The 17,046-nt window shown below is 38.6% G+C and overlaps 1 protein-coding gene across 3 annotated transcripts in view; it reads right to left on the bottom strand.

Moving 5' to 3' along the window:
• The window catches only part of LOC124298713 (lysophosphatidylcholine acyltransferase), a 114,952-nt gene that overhangs the window by 66,101 nt on the left and 31,805 nt on the right, over nt 1-17,046 (bottom strand). The window lies entirely within an intron of this gene.

The following is a 17,046-nucleotide window of genomic DNA, read 5'->3' as shown; positions in this document are numbered from 1 at the left end:
AATTGTTCAAATTCGTATATTGCTTTAACTAGTATAGACTATAATGGTGTAACTAATATACGACTTTTAACAATTCTCGAACGTCAAGGTATGTCCGCATAATATGATGAGTTTTAAATTAAACGGTCATGTTTGCTTTCATTAACATGAGATTCAAAATCCGTGCATATCGCAGTGGTGGGAGGTCCTTAGTTCCGCCCTGACTCAACAGAAGCGCTGCAAAACTCTGTACGGAGCTTAACATTGGCGCCTTATGGTGGCTAGTTCTCTATCTCATCCTCATTGAGAAAGAGTACAAAGCACGGTCTTACATACAGTCCTGGAAACTCGGTCAAAATTTCAGTGGTGTGGGTGTCCTCTTATTGAAGCACCGATCGTTTCGCCTAGTGACCACGAGTGTCGCTACGATAGAGGGATTCAGGCTGTGTGAGAGAGATGGAAACAGCTCGGACGGTCAACAACCTGTTTCCATCTCTCTCGCACAGCCTTAACACCTCTATCGCAGCGACACTCATGGTCACTAGGCGAAACGGTCGGTGCTTCAATAAGAGGACACACCCCCACCACCAAAGTTTCCAGACCTGTATGTAAGACGGTGGTACAGAGTTATGTCTTCTCGCGTCTTCTTTTCTACCCGTATATAAGACCCATAGACTTATAAAGATAGACTGAGCGCTTCTATAGGAGGCACTGACAATTACATATAAAGGACAGAGATATACCGGGAGTACTGCTCTCTCTTTTCAATCGGCGTCATGGTGGGAGACAACGGAGCAGTGGAAGTGGAACAGCTATAGATATAGGCGCATAATTTCGCCTCATTCTCCTCTACCGCCTCGATCCCCGCCACAAATATCGACAAAGAGAGAAAGGAGTACTCCCGGCATATTTCTGTCCTTTAAATGTTTGCTTTAAGCGGCTCATAAGAGCGCTCAGTCTATCTTTATAGTTCTATAATAAGACCGTGGACCATGCAAACTATAACAAGGAGCACGAACTGCTATGCCGAGCGTATAGTCAAGTGGGGTCTACGAATTGCCACCCTTAGTTGGCGCTAGTGAGCCATAAAGTCTGCAGTCTTCCTGAGTGCTTGTCACAGTACATAACACGCAATGACGTGTTAACAGCTTCGGGTTGTCGGCGAAGGAGTGAAATGGAGCTGGGGAGGTGCGCCGAGAGCACTTTCGTGCGTTGGTACAATGCACTGAATCTCGCTTGCCCCTGGGCTCATTTGCATTGCGAACGTGAAGTTGACATGACCCATGTAAGTCCGCAACTGCGGTTTTCGTGTCTCACTAGACCAATTAACAGCGATGGTTCTTGGACCGCGTTTCGAATCGTAGTTCGTGTTCCTTGTTATAGTCTTTCTAGTAGGGACTCTACCATAGACTGCGCGGTCTGTGCCCCGAACTGAAGCTGTGATAAGAGAGAAAGAGCCTTCTTACTCTAATCGCTACCTTGGAGGGGGAAACACGTAGCTTATACAAGTATACCTCCCCGCTTGTCTCATTGTTTACCCCATCGAGCAGTTGCTCCCCACTCTCTTGATCATGCAACAAAGATGCCCGGCTCCAGGACTATCTCTGTCCTTTAGCGGTACCGTAACACTGCACAATCTATAGGCTATTGACAAAAAAAAAAGTACAGTGGTCACAGCCAGAATGCAGAAGCCGTAGCGCATGCACGATTGGGAAAAGCCAATCTAGCTGTATGGCTACTGCATTCTGCCTATGGCTTGTGGATTTTCATAAAAATTCATAAAGCATATTCTATGGCATAACAAACCAAAAGCATGCGTACTAAACATTTTTCCTACAATTGAAAAAAATAGGATAATCGCAATAGTAAACTCGTGAAGTTCATGTCATTTCTTTATTTCTGCGACAAATGCAAATGCATTTGACTATTTTTATTGAGAATTGTGTACAGAATCGGGTTGTCAAGCCCTTTTATGCGTTTGAGATACGCGAACTTCGATATTTAGAGATATATGTACATCAATGTCACAATCGACCAGGACACCCTCTTAAAGCTGATTTGTTATGAAGTGCGCGACTGCAATCCCCACTCGAGCGTCGTGGTATCACCCACCACGGTACCACTAGCGTGAGACCTGTAATTACATGAGTCAGATATCACCCGTTAACAGATGTGACACACGCTACTCTTTGCAATACCTGTGAAGGAAAGTTCAATTTAAGAAACACCGAAGGTGCCACTCATAGCCTGCAAAATTGGAATTAAGTCAGTTACGCTCAATGACTCAGTGCGCATTAACTCAAATTATTGAGTTATTCGAAAGTGTACATTAGGGGGGTCTGTATGATTAAAGTTTTCGTTGGTTTTGACAGTCAGTGATGACAAGATGCATTCATGTATAATAACCAATACAGTTACGAACTTCTAACTCATTAGGGGGGTCCTTATTTAAGGTGTTGATGATGTTTTTCTGTCACGCCCCCCAAATCAACTTGAAATAATTTAAAAACAATTCTCAAATTTTTTCACATTATTGTCTCAACTCTAAGCCGTACCTATAAGAGGGTATATTTCCCCATTTAAAATACGCGTGTTTCGGACACATTCTCAACATATATCTTATTGCAAGAGTAATAATGTTCAAAAAAATCTGCAACAGCGAAGTCTTAGTGGGCATTAGTGCTACTATCTGAGAAAAAATGTACATCATCATACTAGGTAATTTCGATAAATTGCACTTTCTCTAAATGGAAAAAGTCAGGTTTCGAGGGTGTGCAATTCATCCAGATTGCATGATATGATGATGTGAATTTTTTCTTACATAGTAGCACTAATGCTCACTAAAACCTCGCAGCTACAGATTTTTTGAGACATTTTCACTCTTACAATAAGATATATGCTGAGAATGTGTCCGAAATATGTGTTTCTCAAGTGTGAAAATCCACTCTCTTATAGGCACGGGTTGAAATTGATATGAAAATCTGGAAAGATTCGCGAATAGGTTCTGAATTATTTAAAGCTATTGTTTGGGGGGTGCTCCAGACAAAAATCGTCAATAACCCAAACAAGGACTACCCTAGTGTACATACGCTGCAGAAAACGTCAGTGCGGAAAATCAAGCATTACAATTGCATGCATATTGTAACGGTCAGCTGTTTGTGACAGACACAAGTGAAAGCTGCCAGCTACATGGTAAAGATGCGACGAACGCCGACGGGCACCGAGATTAGCCGATGCCACCAATACGGAGTCGAAGGCACGGTCATACCAGAGATGAGTAGGGAGATCTCCAACGCTCGGCTTTTCGTGATACCAGCTAAGTTGGAGCGTCGACGTGACCCCTAGGCGGCCACGCACCGAAGGTGGCCCATTTCCGACCCGACACCTAAGCGGCCATGCACCGAAGGTGGCCCACAATCGTGTAGATATAGATATACTCGGTCGCTCGAGCAAGTGGTTGCCAATCGCATTAAAAAACAATACATTTGTTTTTAGTAATCTCTATTTTTAATTACTGTGAAAACTTTTCCTCATTAAAAAAGAGGCGCTAAAAGCGGGGAACAAATCGATTCACTCTCGGAATTTAATTGTTTCAATTATTTGTTCTCTTCTGGGTTACCCCCACTACAAAAAAGATGGGTTCAGTAAAAAAAAAGCAAAAGGAAAGAAGGAAAAAATCGACCGGCTCTGGAAATTTTCTTCCTTTCATTTGTTTGTTCTCTCCGAAAATACAAAAACAAAAGCCGGGATTGAATTTAGAAAAAAAAAGAGTGAACTGCGATCGAACCCGTGTCCCGCATCACTCCATCCTCACGTTTTCTTTTTTTTTTTTTGAGGTGGAAACCATATTCATTTAGATGAACAATAAATGTACAATATTCACAATGTTGCACTTGTAATTATCTTAGTTTATGTAGCTCCGGCTTGAATTTCAAGCTCAATCTAACATTTTGTTTTACATTAAGTGGTTAACTTATTTTTTAGTGTTTTGTTTAAGACTTGAATGCAGTATTATAGCAAACACAGTAGTAATTAACTTAAATACAGGAAAACTTTGCGCAAAAACCTGTGATTGAAAATTCATCCTCATGTGGTATCCACTCAGCCACACCACAGCTACGTCCGTGATCGCGCGTTTGCTCGGTATGTTTATGGAGCTTGCTTGGAATTCACTGATGCTTCTCTGTAAGATTCAGTTCGAGAAAAAAAAAATTTCCCCCAACCACTCTCCCATTGCACATTTTGCATAAATGTTGTCGAGCTGGCTTCGTATATTTTTCCATAGACTGCGTGTACAAATATTCGAGAACACCAGGCGTCACATATATTCATATCAATAAAAAAATAATATATATTAAAAAAAAAAAGTATTTGGACTGGGAATGGTTAATTAATTTGGTTTAACGTCCGCCAATTGAATCCAAGATTTATCAAATCTGGAGATACTTTTATTCGCTGACATTCATAACTGAAACAAAAAAAATCCCAATTCTTGCATTCATGGAAACATCTGTGCGAGCGGGGACAAGGATGCGATTGGCAACCACTTGCTCGAGCGACCGAGTATATCTATATCTACACGATTGTGGGCCACCTTCGGTGCATGGCCGCCTAGGTGTCGGGTCGGAAATGGGCCACCTTCGGTGCGTGGCCGCTTAGGTGTCACGTTGACGCTCCAACTCAGCTGGTATCACGAAAAGCCGAGCGTTGGAGATCTCCCCACTCATCTCTGGTCTTACATACATCACATATTTATCTCACTTTGTGGCCGCCAGGTCGGCGTTGTGTTCGAGGGATGGATAATCAACGCATGCGCAATGCAGCGCCAACGTAATAATAATATTATTATTGGCACATTTTCATCCCTACCATCCCTACCCCACGTACATCCCTAGATAGCAGCGCCGCGACATGGCTATTTCAAACACTAAAAACCACGGACAGCAAGAGAACCACGCCGCTCTGTAGAAAATTGGCTTCGTAATTCGTTGCCAGACCTGTATGTAAGACCGTGGTCGAAGGACACTGCAGGACGCAGGCAAGCTCGTGGAATAGAACACGAATACCGCGCAGAAACGACAAACACCGAAAACAGTCGAGGCTAGTCGATGCCACTAAGCGGAGTTGTAGGACACCGACAGGACGCAGCAGCTCCCGAGATACGGGTACAGAATCGCTAGTCTGATCGCGACGGCGCAATGCAATGGAAGAGCCGCAGGCAGTATAAATAGTGATGCGCCAGAAGCACCAGTCAGCAGATCTCAGGTAGAGCGCCGAGCTATGTCATCCGACGAGACTACGTTTGTCTATAAATCGTTTCCGAACTAGGAGTCAATTTTGCAATATGAATTTTCAATCATAGCGCTTAGATTCATCGTAGAGTCAAATTAACAGCCAAGTTCACGACGATATCACGGGATTTTAAATGATAGATGAGAAAAGGTTAGCATGGACAGTTAAGAAAAATTTTAAACACTTATAAATCGTAGGAGCAGAACCGACGAATTCTGTAGTATTTTATTTTAATTTAATTTACCTTGATTTTGCATGATTTTCTTAGTATCATTTTGCCTGGAGCACAATTCTTCGATTAATTAAATCGTTATTGTAAGAAAGTTCAATGTATTTGCTTCTTTAGTTCGTTATCATTGCAGGCAAATTGATATCGGATAGAGTTAACAGACAGCGTGAACTCATCTGTGATAGTTCGGCGACACTGGAAAAGTTGTTTCCGGGAACTATTATTGTTGAAACGCAGCCTGACAGGGCCATGGTTACAGCCCTGGTCCGTAATTTAGCTGTCGATTTGGTTATTTTAGGAAATATTAGCTTCGGCTTTTATGCCCAAGTCTGTCGAGGGAGGCGGCTCTGGATTTCGCGAGTCCATTGTTAAAAGGAAGCACTGGCTTTTATCCGTGTCTTCGATTAGGTAGCAATAATTTGAAACCCTTGTCTCTAAGAGGAAAGTATCGGCTGAATTGCCCTTGTCTATCTATAGGAGCAACGGTGGAAGATTCTTGTTTACGTCCAAGGCAGCTCCGGTCGTTCCCAAGTCTATGACGGTCTCTAGAGAGATCAGAGTGTTTTCGGGTCGGCGAGACTGGTCCAACTTTTAGCCCACTAGAGGAAGTCCTATTTATTTTACTTATCCTTCTCTAATTACAACCTAATTAGGCAAAGACACTTACGATAACGTGGTGTTCTCACATGCCCAGGTTTCGAAAACAGCCGCATACGTTTCAATGTACTGACGTTGCTTTTCTGTTCAGTTTGGAAATGAGGCACATCACGCATGCTTCATAGGCTTCCAAAACTGAACTTTCCAAGCAGGTATTGCAAAAACTATTTTTTTCCTGGCTCTTCGCCACGTGTGATTGACACGAAAGTGAAGGCGCGGGAAATTCTCAGATTCGATTTTTGACAGGCAATGAAGCTCTATCCCAAAAATCGGTGAAGATGGGTTTATTTCAATGATAAATGCTAACTTCCTTGAGCTTTAAAGTTGTGAAGTAACGCACTTTGGTGAGAAATTTGAAATCAGATGGACTCGTAAGACAGTAAGTTTGAAAGAGGAGAGGTTTCTGTGATTTCCAATTTGAAAACTAGTATAGTTTTTTGAACTCGAAGGGACAAAAATTGTAGTAAAAGTGACATAATTCGAAGAAAGTCAAAGAAAAATTTACTAGTGGTTGACTCAGCGACTCAGTGGCAGCCCTGGAATGCAATAAACACACAGAAAAAGAGTATAGAGAAATATGCAAAGGTGTGGATTTTTCCTGTTTACATTAAAAATCAAACCATTTCAGAATTATTCAAATTGGATTCGATTGCAGAGACGCTCAAGCGAGGGGTAAAGCACTTATAATACATGCCACATCATTTTATTCACTCGTATAATAAAAACGCAATAGTTGTTTCATTCATTTTTATATTTTTAACATTTAATTGAACCTGCAGGAGAAGGAGATTAATTTCGATTTTTTTAATTCAATGACATTTTTGTCCGATTTTGACAAAGTTACGTATTTTTAAATTGTTGGAGATGCTGATTACAACTCTTGCGTTGGGTGTTTTAAAAACGAAATGGCAGGTCAATTTTCGAAAATTTGATCCCATGTACAGAGAAATTTGTGTACCGTGAATTATAGGATTACTGATTTCGAATCTTATGTCACAAATTGGCGGAATAAGTTTCTGATATTTCATCCAATCTGCACGAAATTTGTGTCGTCAGATTTTTACAATCGTTGATTACGAATTTTATATCTGATCTTGCTAAAAAAAAAAAAATGGCGGGCACAAAACATTTTGCAACAATGGTGGACAACTTTTCAGAATATTACATCCGTGATTTGACTTTAAATTTGTGTAGAGGTGTTTTTGGAGTCGGTGATTACGAATCGTACGTTAAAATATTTAAAAAATAAAATGTAGGAAATTTTGTTGATAGTCGCATCAGTTGTATACAAAGATTTTTACCAAAATTGGTGATCGTCTGCGCGGTCAAAATGCTAATTTTAACACTAGAACTACCAGACCAGTCAAAAGGACTGGTTTGCCAATTTCATTTTTAAACTCCTACTGCATGGGGTTAAATCTACTGCATTTATTGGGTTAGTGATTACAAATCTTGTGTTGAATTTTTCAACAATAAAACAGCGGAAGGCCTGACTCGTTCCGATGTTTCCTGACGCCCTACAAGCTGTTATAGACGCGGATAGATTCGAATGCTATCTTACCCTATTTTTCGTTAGTCGCCGTTTATTTTACGTTATTTTAGATTCTTTGATATTTGTGCTGCGTTGCACAGTTATTCGCCGTGATTTTTGTTAGGGATCAATTTGAAACACTTTTATCTAAAATAAATGATTTCTTCTTATCGTACTAAAAAGATACGTGAAATAGAAAGGAAATACATTATAGATCATTAAACGGTACTTGGCAAATAAAAGCCAGACTTATTTCAACTGATTTTGACTTCAACAAATTGTAATTTGAGAGTGCTTCACCCCTCGCACTCGAGTTAAATCAGGTGTTTGCTTTACAAATTTCTAGAGTACTGACCTCCAAAATTAAATTCAATACATTTCCTAAATGAATCAGAACTATCGGACTGCGTCAAAAACGAAATCGATTCTTCAGCAATATCGAAATGGTCAGATCTCTTGGTATCACAACTGACAGGTGGTGATATTCAACAGGGACAGGACTTGAAGCTCCGAGAGCTTATAGCTAATTCTAGTTAATTTTTCAATAAATTAGGTCGGCAATACTACGGTTGTCGAGTAAATGGCAGTGGGCCAAGGAACTCCGTCCTGTCTCGATTGTGACAGTATACAAGTGCCGAGCCTTCCGGAAACCCCGATACACGCTGGCCGAACATTTATGTTAATCATCTGCTCATGGACTTATAGTATGAAGTAGCTGATCGGCTAACGGCCAGGCGATCGCGACCTTCCTTGGAATCTTCAGACAGGTAAAGACGTCTTTCAAACTGAAGTGAACTTCATCTCTTGTTTATTTCTTATAACCTTTCTTGTTTACCTTGGAATGTAACGATTTCAGATGCGAATACATCTATACGGCACGCGTATTGTAATGAACTGGGTTACTAGCCAACTTTTAATATTTTTTATTATGCTGTCACCAAAGTGAAGACTAATTAGCTCTCACATGTTTCTCATAATCTAGGTGAATGTTGTATATCGAAATTTACGCCAGGTTACAAGACACTAAACTAAACATCAGAGGGTCACGTCTAGATTTAGAGATATTCATGATGGATTACCGTTTCATTAAATGAATAAAGATGATATTATTATAAATAAAGTTCATTTTTCTTTGAACCATGTTAATAATCTCGGGCTGTGTGGGCGTACACATGTGTTTAGCGGTATGTACGTTATATGGATGAAGATACGGAGCTGTTTATGATAATGTCTGTTGAGGGATGATCTTTGATAGAAGAGTTAAAATTTCCAACTCGCAATCATAAAGGTTATCACAAAAACTAATTATTCATCAAGCACAAAAAATAAATGTTCATTGAAATGTTTGATTCATTGATAAAGTATAGCAATCGAGGGTAAAATATGATTCCTTTACGTAATAAACAAAATAAACATTTAAATGCAAAAGAGAGGCAAGGTAAGATTGTTTCTTTCGAACCTCCATTTTACTTTGCCAAGATTCACGTCTTGGTTTCTATTATTCACTCGAAAATTTTGACTGTTTTTTATAATCACGTTGATTTTCTGATTATTAAAAGTTACTTGACTCTTCGGTCAGTACCATATATTCAACTTTCTGATTTTTATTCAACTGCTCTTTGATTTTTACTTAACCGTATCACTGACTCCGACTCTACATGACCGATTCTACACTGACCCTTTATTCGTTTGTAAGAATGAGACTTGCTAACACTTCCATTTATTATCTCCAATTAGCTCTCGAAAATGTTCTGGCATCAAGGCCAATAGGCAAACTTTACCCTTAGAATGATTATTTCAAAATCTACCCATTTGTTCTTCGGATTTTACCCTTGAGTCAAAGCTAGTGGGAAAGTAGACCTCCGGCTTATTACAAGAGGACATTAAAATGTCATTCTTTGTCTTCGCATATATTTTAGAGAAGGGATAATTTACGTTACGGTATCTTACAACAGAAACGTCTGATTATGAGGCAGAGTTGTTTCCTGGAAAGGTACTGCTGCAAGTTTGCACTTGATTACACATGTTTGAATATATCATAAAAGATTTGCGTACGTTTTTCTTGGACTCTCAACAGGATGAGAATAATATAAATTAAAAAAGGTTGTAAATATACAGCTGTGACCATTGGCATGCAACAATTTATAGAAATCGGGATCAGTCTGTATAGTTCTACTGATATTCGTAAACTATAAGTTGGAAAGAAATATTCTGTACTGATATGGGTCTGAAACAAGCCAGCTACCTTATTCGAAAACGAAATATATTTTATCTGTAGGAATCCAAGGCCCTTAGCCTGCTAGATTCTGAAAGAACGCGCTGGTAATGCAAGACACACGTGTGATTATTTCTAGAATATATTCGTATGCTATTTTACTTATTATCTAAGTATGGATTGTATACGGGAAACGGTATGAATATGACATAAATTTGAAATGAAATTTAGATTTAATCGGATATCAATCCTGAGTCATTAAAAAGAATAGAAATCAGTTAATTAAAAAGAAAATATTGTATATACTAAGGCCTTGAGTGCCAAGGACATAGCAGGTACAAGAATATTTTATTTACTTAATTAATTTGAGAATAAACTATACACATATTTCTGGATGTAAGATAAACGTAGCACGATTTCTTTTATTTGTGCCTCCATTAGTTAAAACACGTGCCGTCCTTAAGTTTAAGATTCATTCGTTCATCCATTCCATATGTAGATTCTTTAAACAGGCGTATAATGTTAAAATTATAAATGCTAATTGTCTTTTCATTGGTAAACTTGCTTCTCGGATTTCACTCTATTTATCTTGTTTTTTTCTTTTTAAATAGTCTCTCTTTAATTTCGGTATTTTTGTTGAAGTTTTTACTTTTCGTGTTTTAAATGTTTGTCTTGATGGTAACTTAACTTTTAGTTACCTATTAGTGACGATCTTCCGTAGATGACCTTAACCGAAATGTTTGTCCGAATGCTAAATTACTCTTTTTTGCATTATCGAAGATCGATCACTGGGAGACTAGAACTTTCGCACGTTGTACTTCGCAAAGATTTGTTGGCACAGAGACCAGCTTCTCATGAAGATCGGTAAAATTGGTGAAGAAATACATCACGTATCTAACTCCACGAGTCAAATTCTCATCAGTCCTTGTGTTGATTATTTAACGGGTATATTCGAATCGTTACACAGGATATTTATCAACCAGTCGTTGGACCAGCCTTCACGAACCCATAATTCTTCTAGTTATCCATAAGCCGCTGACATTGAACTATGGAAAATGTTGAGTTAAAGGTCCCATATCTGAAGAGATCACCTGCTGTAAATGTATCACTGATTACAATCTGATCGATATGCTCGGGGGCTGGAAGGTTTCTTCTTCTCTTCCTTTTATTAACCAACATTATCGTATTGTTATCCAAAAGGACTAGACAGTGGCCACAAAGGAGGAGGATTGATTCTTCGCCAACTTTTTCTACAATCGATAAGTTCTACAGGTTCGATCCTACATGTGGTTATTCTACCGATCTTTTTCTGGATGTGGCGGTCGTACGTGAGCAAGTTGGGTTGGTTTCTATATGTGGCGGTCTGATAAGAATAATTCAGATTTGTTCCAATACGGACTCATTTCTATAGAACGAGATTTACCTACACAATATGTTCTACAGAGGTATACATAAACCTTCGTTGTGATTCTGCGAGAGGCCATGCTTGTTATTCTGTGCAAATAAGACCGTTGAAACGAACCCAACCTGCTGATGTCGGATCGCTGCACGTTAAAACAAATTTCGGATGAACGGACGTGTAGAAATGCCTCGTGTAGAGATCTTGTATAAATTGACCGACCCTGCTGATGTAGAATCGCCGCGTGCAAAAACGAACTTGTATAACTCCCGCTTGTGGAATACATGTGATGTAGAACCACCTCATGTAGGATTGAATTTCGAGATCTTTTTACTTGTAGACACGATTTGGGTAGATCCGATGCCTTCTCGTTTTGAACATTAAATTTCGGATAAGTTATTTAGTGTGTTTACTCTTCACGCTATACAAATTTTTAATAACAAGAATGGTGTGAAAAAGGCGAAAGATTAATCAGAATATCGTGTGTCAGTTTGACATTTACGGAGGTATCTCTCCACATGGAAATTCACTGGACCTAAGGGCTGTGAGAAAAGACGGTTAGGAGTTGTTGGGTATAAACGGCAGTACGGATCTCGGTATACTCGTTTACTGTTATAAGATTTGACCCACCTATTCTCTATGGTTCGGTGGTTCCCTGGTGAGGGGAAACACCTACGGAGAAGGTTTAGTAAAAAGGTCGGTATCAAGCCACGTGGTCACGGCCAGCGCCAACACAAGTACGTAATAGTCGTGCATGTGTTGGCGCTAGCAGTGACAGAGTGGCTTGGAACTGGCCCTTTCACGAGACCTTCCCTATGTCTTTCTTCAGGCTATACTGCTACAGCAACAGTTTTGTCTTTTTACTAGTCACCCTATTCATCTGCATTAACCATTCTATCTCAAAGTTACGCAGGTCTTCACACTGAGAGAATCTTTCCTTAACTTGACTGTATTATTATTTTGTCCTTTCGTGACATATAGAATTTATTGAGCACGATCGAGTTGAGATTGATTTCGGATTATTCATGTTTTTTCGAGGATAAAATCCACTATGAGGGGGTGAAATTAGATCTGATTAGAGGATTGAGCATCAATAAAGACTGTAGTTCAATTTCAAACAATTGGTCAGTTTCTTTTTTTCAATTATTTTATCACTTCAATTTTCAATACCATGTTTATCATGGCACATCTGAACACTGCGCTGGTAATGTCATATCACAGTTTTAATTTTAATTGACAATTTCAATAGACAGTAGACCATCATTTATGAATACAATGAGCTCTAATTCATTAAAATGACTCGAACGATACGATTTTTTCGATGTAGCAATGATTTGACAACGATATCTCTTCAAAGTTGTGAATATGTGTGTTATTGTCGATGAAATGTATGGCTTTCCAATTATACATATATCAAGGGAGTATTATATTAACCACCGTTACATCATTTTTGTATCTTTACAGTGCTTTGACTGGACTATGCGCTTGATACATTTTGAATGAGATAATTGATATTCGGTTTATGTAAACATTTTGAGCACACAGTAGAAAGTTCAAGGTTGAACTGATTTTTATGAGCTAGGCGATGTCGTTATTGCTGCAATAATGTCGAAAAACGTAAGGTCATATTGTAGGTATACACATTTACAATGCGTAATCTCAAAATATACATATACGTTGAGTTCGAAATTGCATGTTTTTTATTTGTCGCTCTCTTACCCACGGCTTAACTCGATCCTCGTACTTTCTTCCCTTCACGCGACATATATTTTTCTTTTCTTCTCTTCGTTACAAATTCTCGAGTAGCACTGTGGGTTCTAATTGCTCGTGCAAAAGAAGACATGTACATGTACACGTACGAATGAGTGCCTATTGCAATGAGCACCTAGATGAATTACCATGTTTGTTATTCACGGCAGAGGTAGAAAATAATAACTGACGAACCTGTACTGGAAGCGTAATGGGCAGTCTTAAAGTTGTCTGTACCGTAATTATGTCAAGGCAGGATTATACTCGAGGCAGTATCTAGCACTAACAAGTGAATCTCACCAAACGCCAGACCCGAATTTCCTTAAAAAATTTCCTTCGTCTTTCTATCACCTCCGTCAAGCTGGCTATGTCAATGTAGAATAACAAGTGAATACAAATTGGAGAATGAGTCGCTAATTAAACGCTTTTCAATTACGGAAAGAAAATTTTTTCACTCCAGCCGTTACTGAGAAAAAAGGCGGCAGACCCAGCTTACTATTAAGCTTGGATCATCACATAGTGAAAATAGTGCAAATAAAGCTGAATTCGAAAAATTCCAAACGAGATATTTATTCGCTGATTAATTGCTACCGATTGTCATCAGTTTCGTCCTCCTAAAACGGTCCTCACCCCCCTGATATTGTACCCACCAAGCCAATTATTACACAAAACTTTTTGTATGTACCCAAATTTGTTAAGGCAGTATTCTACTTTACAACTTTGAAAAAAACGCTATTTTTGTGAATTGTTTCTGAGAATACTATTGAAGATATGGATATAGGGTTTGAAATGCTTAATAAATACACTCTTGAAGTAGATAAAAAAAAATTTTTTTTTACATTTTTTATACACCTAAAGTATGGTCAAAGCCAACACCTTAAAAAGTAGGTAACGTTGCCGTGGTCGTAAAATCTTGCCGACGGATGGTCTGAAACAAAAAAAAAAAAAACAGATAGTTTCATGTTCAGTATGACTTTAGGAACCGATCTAACTAGAATATTTTATGTATGTGCAAAATCAACAAAATGGCAACTAAAATACGAAAGAAAAAAAAATTGCGTTTTTTTTGTGTCTTTTTTTGCAATAAAAATATAGTTAGAATTAAAATTTTAAGCTGATTCTAGTTAGATCGGTTCCTGGAGTCATACTGAACATAAAACTATCAGATTTTTTTGTTTCAGACCATCCGTCGGCAAGATTTTACGACCACGGCAACGTTACCTACTTTTTGAGGTGTTGGCTTTGACCATACTTTACATGTATAAAAAATGTATATAATAAATAAAAAAATTTTTTTTTATGTACTTCAAGAGTGTATTTATTAAGCATTTCAAAACCTACATCCATATCTTCAATAGTATTCTCAGAAACAATTCACAAAAATAGCATTTTTTTCAAAGTTGTAAAGTAGAATACTGCCTTAATATATCGATGCGTGAATTATTCGCTAAATAATCACTGCTAACAGACGTTTTTTCAAAGTTGTAAAGTAGAATACTGCCTTAATATATCGATGCGTGAATTATTCGCTAAATAATCACTGCTAACAGACGTTAATCCCGTTTTCCCTGAACATCCCTCGCTCATCATCTAAATCTCCTTCACTTCGCATCACTAGCACCACTAAGCCCTATTTCTACCCCGAATCCACCGACGGATGTCTTTAGTGATCCAAGGGGTGGGTACGGAGCGGACAACCCGGGTTGTGAAAGGTGCTACAAGATTCAGAGCACCACGTATGGCTCCGCTTAAGAATCGGTATTTTTCACTGACGTCACTGTACTGGAAGAAACGTTCCCAGTTAAGCTCTAGTAACGTACCACTCGGTCTTTCCTGATCTATAAGATCCAATGCGCGCGATTGTACAATTCTGAGACGTAAAGGAGGAGCAACGTAGGAACAAGTCATGAACACTAGGTCATGTCCAGACAAATGTGGCCCTCCATTTTCCCCCCAGCTTTGAACTTTGCCAATCTCGTAATCGCTAAATGTCCTGCCAGGTATCCATCCCACGCGTGTGAAGGATAGCTCCAAGGTCTACTACACTGAGGATTACTCCGTCGGCGGCGCAAAGAACCTGCCTTGCCCTGGGGGAGTTGCTAAGTAGGTCAGTATTGAAATCTTCCATCACCACGATATTAGTATACCGTTGTAACGCCGTGTAAAGCGCAGTCTCAAGTTCACTCAAGTGCAAGGCCTGGCCTGCGTATAGTGCGGACGGTAAACTACAGCCACCAACAACTTGGCACAGCATACCTTTCACACTACCACAAGTATGAACTCTGGCTTGGCCTTGGTTGCGTCATCAAGGTTGCAAAAAATAGAGGTTCCGATAGGATGAACATAAAGGGGCTCACGAACAATTCACAATCAACTGTGTCGCAACCTTGAGAGTTTTAGGAATATTTTTCGATGAAAGAATAACTTAAAAAAATGGGATGTGGCAATTTTTCATGCCCAACTTTCGTAAAAAAACCTAATTTGCCCCTTTACGAACATGCGATCTACTGTTGTTCGTGTAAAGTACATCGTTGTGAAGCTGTACGCGCCTCGATATACAAGATCCATGACTGTGAATATTATATCAAATAGATCCTAAATAAATAATTCGTCAGAATCATCACCCAACAGGTCAATAGTTATCACTTTGAATAATTTTCCGTCATTGCAATTATTTATTTTATTCGTTCCTTCATAGTTTCGTATCTGTGATATCTACCCAAAGTCACCAAGAACCTACTACGTCAAGTACCTTCCCATAGCCTAATTTCCCATTCCAATGTGTGTTCCCGTCGTCACACTTTCAACTCTTTTCCCAATGCCTTATTTTGATTGACATAATTGAGTCAGTTTTTTGTTTTAAGCTTTCCTCAATTCTAAATCCCTTGCAATTTTCCCATCTTTATCGGTAGCTGAGAAATCCTCAAGAAGGTCAAACGCATATCGTGTGCTGTTATACGTATCTAAAATCAGTCTCACCTTATAATATCAACGGATCTAATCAATCCATAGCCATATCAATCGACTGTATCACATTCCATAATTCATTTCCAATGTTTAGAATTATGGAATAGTATCGTCAATAGCGAAATTCCTCTACAAAAAACTACCTGCAATTCAATGAGTTGAAGTGTAAGCGTTTAAAAAAATACCAAAGTCGGCTAATCGTCTTTAGAGACACATTTGAAGTTAAAAAATAGAAAATTGGGTATGGGGAATATATTAAACAAAGCAAATAAAAAAATACAACCAAACACAATGACGTCCAAATTTTCTTCTCGTGAATGTATAATTCTATTACATGAGTAATGATAATCGATAGATGACTAATATGGACAAACTACACACTGAATTTAGTAATGTATAATTTGATTGCCTTGAATATTAATAATTCATTCATTTTTTTTTATTTTTCGTGACAAACAACATTTAATTAATGTGAAGAATTCAATTTGAGTTACCAATCTGACAGTTTTCTTCCATTACATAGTAGTGGAATGAAGGAAAAAAATTCAGAAGAAAATCGGAATGTAGTGTAAGTTGAGGTTGACTGATAAGGCTGGTCAAGCAACCCCGCAAGATTAATTCCAACGCTAACACACACCACTTGAGCTGACATTTCCGTCTCTTAACTATTTCGATTCTATGTCCTGATTACAACACATCTTTGATGTAAATGAATCACGTATAGTTCGTACTTTAGTTGTTGAATTATAAGAACGAATGCGTTGTTCACAGTGATATACGACTAGGTATATGTTTTTGGTTCAACATTTGAAACGCTGTTTGACAAAAAAAAGCGTTCCACGTGGTGACAAACAAATGAGGAAGTGATGCAATCGCTATCACAAGAAGGTCCCGATGGTGTGAGAAATAATTCTGAATCCTATCAGTGACGTGGGTATCAAATATCATTGAAAGGGATGTGATCGAGTTCAACAGTTACGTTCCTTGATTGATAGACGAATCAATATTACTATTATTTCGTGGAGGAT

Source organism: Neodiprion virginianus, chromosome 2, assembly GCF_021901495.1.
Source record: "Neodiprion virginianus isolate iyNeoVirg1 chromosome 2, iyNeoVirg1.1, whole genome shotgun sequence".
In the NCBI taxonomy this organism is placed as follows: Eukaryota; Metazoa; Arthropoda; class Insecta; order Hymenoptera; family Diprionidae; genus Neodiprion; species Neodiprion virginianus.
Note: the sequence above shows the minus strand (reverse complement) of the source record. Positions and strands in the feature narration are given on the sequence as shown.